A 6,121-nucleotide genomic window follows, 5' to 3' on the forward strand; every position below is an offset into this window, starting at 1 on the left:
TTGTTTAATGGAATAATATTGTTATTGGTGAGTGCAAACTTATTAAAGTAGACCATGTGACAGTCAGATCAATAACCTGTGTTCATGCTCCAACCCCGCATTTAGTTAATTATTGCGAGTGGCTTTGAGCTGTTCACGTTACTGCCTCCTCATTGCTTTTATCGAAGGAGTCCAGGTCAGACATTCATGTCCCTTTGTTATCTTCCTCCTGTAAAAATAACTTTGCTGAACAGATTATATCCATTGATTGAAATGTGGCATCTGTTCTAAGTTTCACCTTGTAACAGAGAATTAACTGATGGTATCCAACCCAGCCGTTCTGCACAGCATCAGATAGGAAGCAATTCCCCCTGTTAATAAATAGGCACAGCTGGACCTGATGGAAAGCCTGAAGCTAATTTGAAGAAGAAAACCCTGATTGTGTGACAAAGAATGAATGCCTTTGGTAAAATTGGAGATAATTCGCACATTTTTATAGCCAATTAATTCACCATTCCAAGATTTTAGTAATGGAATTCTGCAATCAAACTACTTATTTCGTTGATACCCTGAGTTTGTAATTATGTTCTGGTGTGCGTTTTAAGGAGATGAGGCTGCAAGGTACAAGTTTCCATATCTTTGTTCGAATTAGCAGTAGTTGGATTTTAGAATACTTATCAGATCGCAAATATAATTGCAGCTCTGTACTGAGGACTCTACTGTGTGGGGCGATGGGAGAATGGGAACAACTAATCAGAGTCTTTCTGACAGGCAGAAAAGCAAATGATTGGCAGCATTTAATGGAGACAATGAAGATCTTCAGCAAAAAACAACCGCTGAATTAAGTGTTGGCTGGCATTTGGTTGGGCAGCACCAGCAAATGCCCAGGATCACAAAATTTCTACCTATTGAGAACTGCCAGCATATCAGAGGGTTGGGAGCATTTCATTGATTGGCAATGTCATTGAATAGATGGTATTTTCTGCCAGTACTACACCCAATAATCTTTGGGGCTCTCCTTAGGCCTGAAAATGGGCCTACTTGAGCTGCTTCTTCATTTAGAGTGTTTGTTTAAAATGTGGAAATTGTCACCATAAGGAGTAGTTGGGGTGTATAGTGTAAATGCATTTAAAGGGAATGTAGATCTAGGACAGGAAGAAAGGAAAAGAAAGTTTTATTGAGTATGAGCATAAAAAGGTTGTGGCCATAGTGTCCTGTTTCTGTGCCATAAATAATATTTAACAAAGTATGCTGATTAATAGAAAGAAGTACTTTGGAATCTGGCCAAAACATCATTGAGAGTGCATTACCAAAAACCTGAAAAGAGAGTTATAATAGCACTAGTAGGAAGAGGGAGTACTGCTCCTATTCCAAGTCAGGAAATCTAGATCCCTGCAGGTATATAGTAAAGATTTCTGAACAGGTTAATTAAGAACTTTTTTTAGATCTATCAGGAAAGGCTCTGCTATAATTCCACAGCATTTCTTTCTCTCTTGAATATCTGAAAACGTTTGATTAGATCTGTTTCTTGTTGTCCTAAATTTTAATTGATAAGCTCCAGGCACAAGATCATAAGCATTGAATATTGCTTCTTTGTCACTGCAGATTGTACTATGCAGATTGTTCTTCTGACAAACTGGCAAACCCAGTCATAGCTGTACTTCTCCAAACACTCTGCAACATTAAGGTCCAACCATCTTTTAGCCACTTCATCTGTCTAGTTACCTTACCAAATGAGGTAAAATATCTTTCAAACCCATTCTCAGTAAATTTGGACACTAAATGTATATGTTCAGTTCAATCTAAGTCCCTCATTGGAAGTACAATTCTCAGGTTTGACTTTATTGCTTTCAATTCCTGGCCATGACAAACAGTTAGCCTCTTCCTTGCATATTTGTGCAACTGATCTTAGACTTACTCAGCTTTGAATATGCCCTTCATGGTTCTGATCAAACACTTCTGTTCTGGAAGATTCAAATTAAACCTATACATGGAGATAACCTAATCTTAACTTTATTTTAGCTAACTTCTTGCTCCATGAGAACCATGTTTCTTTTGGGTTGGAATAGCCAAGATTGGCTGAATGACCCCCTTCTATATTGTACCATTACTATAGTTCTGGTATCCCTAACTTCAACCAGAACTTTCATGAACTGAAACCAAAAGCTTTTCAAGGTATGGGGTTTTCTTTTAGCACCAAGATATTAATTCCTCATCCCCCGAACTGAAACTAGGCCAATGCTCTTCAGTGTCTTCTATCCACCTGTTAAAATGTCCCAATTCAAACAAATTCCTCTTAGCTGTCCTTGGACTCCCTCATTCATACTCATTTTAAAAAATGAAACACCGATAAATTAATCATTAAACTCCATCATACACTCAAACTAAACCCCACATGCCACTAGTTCAAAGTCCAATATCTGAAATACATGTTATTAAAATATGTATAATTCAGATCCCTTACAACATAGCTCACAGAACTGGAATTCTTCTCAGCAGAGAAACAGTCAAGGAAGGGAAAGCCTGAATGACATGTTAAAACTCTGAGGACCTGACAAAATAGATCCAAGCAAGTTATTTAACTCAGACTGAGTACTGAACTGTGGGATGTGAGTTCAGAATTTACAAGCCTCAAGCAAGACTTCAAATTGGATGCATCCACCAGGACCCTGTAACGGCTTTTTGGAGTAAATTATAAATGAGACAATTAAGTCTGGCAATAAAAGTTTTTAAAAAGATCAGGATGGAAGTCGCGATGAGTACCAAGTTCTAGAAGGAAGGAGAGATGGAGTTAAATAAATTTACTTGAAACACAAAGGTTCAAAAGAGCTGAGATCTTGAAAGTTATACTCAAAAGGAGATGCTTGTGCTCAAGATAAATTGTATAAGTTTTTTTTTCTAATTTTACCTTTGAGATATAGTGAGAAATTTTGAATGATTCACCATAAGCTCATTGAAATGTGCAACACAGACTAAAAGCATTCAGTCCATCAATTCAGTGCTAGCTCTGTCCAGAATACCATTCTCACCCACTAGTATCTGTCCAAATCACTTTAAGCATTTTATTGGCTTTTTTTGGTTAAATGTCTCAGAGTCCAGTAACTCATTGAATGAACAACAAAAATGCTCTTTATCTCCCACCTAGATCGTTTGCCAATAATTTTGAATTTATGACCTTGCGTATCGATCTATACACCACAGAAGATAATTGTTCTTCAATTAATATATCAAAACATCTCATCATCTTGGAAATCTCTATTAGGTGACCACTTAATTTTATCTGTTGCAAGGAGAACAGACTGAACTCTTTCAAACTCTCCTGACAAATTAAAATCCCTCATACCTTGTGACATCCTCGTGACCCTCCTCTGTAATCTTTCTCAGCATTTATAGCTTCCATGACTCTTTTTGTACTCCTCCTGTACATTTACGTTCACTACATGTTGACAAAAAAGTCAAGAGGCCTAATTGTGCGAGAAAAAATAAATGTGTTAATAATACATACAATTGATATATGAAATCAGTCAATAAGTTCAGGATGAAGAAATATACCATGAATTGTAAATCCTAAGAACTTACTGATTGATTTCTGCTACATGCAAATATTCGTCACACAAATGATGTGGATGTGTCCGTGTTGGACTAGGTGGCCAGTCCGAAGTCACACAACACCAGGTTATAGTCCAACAGGTTTATTTGAAATCACAAGTTGTCAAAGCACTTCTCCTTCATCACCTGATGAAGGAGCAGTGCTACAAAAACTTGTGATTCCAAATAAACCTATTGGACTATAACCTGGTACTGTGTGACTTCTGACTTTGTCACACAAAGGTCACATTATCTTTAGCTTTAAGACTGTCCTGAAATTTCCTATCAAACTATCCACAGAAAGAGGGGCCAAGAGTATCGTGCCACTTATCTGTCCTTCAGCTTTTTAATTATATAATATAATCATGGCTGATCATCCAACTCAGTAGCCTGTTTCCACTTTTGCCCCCTACTTTTTTATCCCAAAAGCCCTAAGAACTATATCTATCTCCTTGAAAATGATCACGACTGATCATACTCCTGCTTTCTCTCCCCATACCCTCAACACCTTTAGACTCTAGAAATCTGTCTACTTCTTCCTTTAACATATCCAATGACTTGGCGTCCACAGCCTTCTGAGGTAGAGAATTCCAAAGGTTCACCACTCTTTGACTGAAGATATCTCTCCACATCTTAATGGACTGCAATGGTTCAAGAAGACAGCTTACCACCATCTTCTCAAGGGCAATGGAGGAGTGGGCAATAAATTCTGGACAGCCATGTCCACGTTCCATGAGCGATTAATAACAAAATATTGTTATTTTGTTATTGCATATCCTGAGACTATAGCGCTTAGTTCTGGATCAAGCCCCACGCCACTGGCCAGGGGAAACATAATCTCAGCATTCAGTTTGTACAGTCCTGTCAGAATTTTTTCTTTGTAAATATATTTATTAGCAAATCTTTTAACTTTACAAACATATAAAATTATTGAAAAATACAATCAATAACAAATATCAGTATAATAAAAAGAAATAAAACCACAAATTACAATACAACTACTGTCTACTAACTACTAGCCTACTCTATAATACAAAACAAACCCTAACACTGTGCAAAGCAACACCAATAAATAAGTAAATAACTAATAGATCAAAAAAAAGAAAAAGCAAAAAAACCCACGGAATACAGAACAACTATGCTCGGCGCAAAGTTCCCAAACAAAGGAAAGGGAGCATTGTATATATACCATATTAACTAAGGAGAACCCCCTCCAGGGCCCAGGGCTTGAGAAACCTAACCATCCTGGTTAAACAAATGCTCTAGTTAAGATAACTGACAAATCTATATCCAAATAACTCAATTAGGGCTGCCATGTCTTATAAAAATGGTCTGTTGTGTGGTGTACCATGTTTGTAAAAACGTCCAAGGGAATGTGCTCCATAATTAATTTCTGCCATCCCAGCAAGCCCAGCGGATTCTCAGACACCCAATTCATCAGAATATTCTTCTGTGCACAGTATGCAAGCATATTAACTAGTTTCTTCCCATGCCTGTCTAAAGATGGTAAATTCAGTAGGCCTAAGAGGAGAAATATTAGGTCTACTTTGACATCAGTCCTCAATACTCTTCCTATCTCTCCCACCACGGCGCTGCAATAAACACAGAGCCTGTGGCATGTTACGAAGCAATGGATAAGAGTACCTACACTTATTTTACATTTGGGCACACTGAAGATGGCCCTTTTTAAAACTTTGCCAGATGGTCTGGTGCCAGATGAACCCTGTGCAGAATGGTTTTGCTTCCTTGAGGTGAGATTTTCTTGGGTTTTTCCTCTGTATTTTCAGGAACATGGAAATATACCATTTCCCCGAAACCTATCTTCTCATTTACTAGAATCTTGGCTGATATGTGACCTAACTCCAAATACATGTCTTTGTTCCTGTTATATCAGGTAAAAGTTCTGATGGAGTCACTACTGATGTTGAATGAAACTCCATTCAACTAGATGATGTTTCACAATTATCTCATGGAGACAGTTGAAATCTACTCAAGTTCTGAGAGGAGCAGATATATTGTTACAACCCATAATAGTCTTAAGTAATTATAGCTAGCAAGTTAGTGCAAACTATGCATATTACTGTAATGAAAAAAAAACCTTTTTATACAAGACAAGAACCTCTTCTGTTTAGACTCACCAATTATCCTTTGCTGCTAATAACTAAACAGGTTGTAATTTCAGCACAGGCAAAGTAGGCGGATCTTTTGTGGTGAAGTGGTAATGTCCCTATCTCTAGGCTAGAAGGCTTGGCTTCCATCCTGTCATAACAAGTTAGCTAAGTTAACTAGAGAAAGGAGGGTTTATGACAGTGAACTACTCTCCAATATCTTTGCTTTATAAAAGTTGTAAATTTCAGATATAACAATAGTAATTGATGTGATGTCAATTGTTCTTTGTGGAAGAGTATTCCAAACTGCTAAGACACCTTTGTGTGCAGAAGTGTTTCCTAATTTCACTCCTGAAATATCTGGTTATAATTTTTATATCCTGTCCCATTAGACTCCCCATCCAATAGAAATATTTTCTGACAAGCTCCCTTGTTTATTCCTCTTA

Source organism: Chiloscyllium plagiosum, chromosome 6 (genome assembly GCF_004010195.1).
Source record: "Chiloscyllium plagiosum isolate BGI_BamShark_2017 chromosome 6, ASM401019v2, whole genome shotgun sequence".
In the NCBI taxonomy this organism is placed as follows: Eukaryota; Metazoa; Chordata; class Chondrichthyes; order Orectolobiformes; family Hemiscylliidae; genus Chiloscyllium; species Chiloscyllium plagiosum.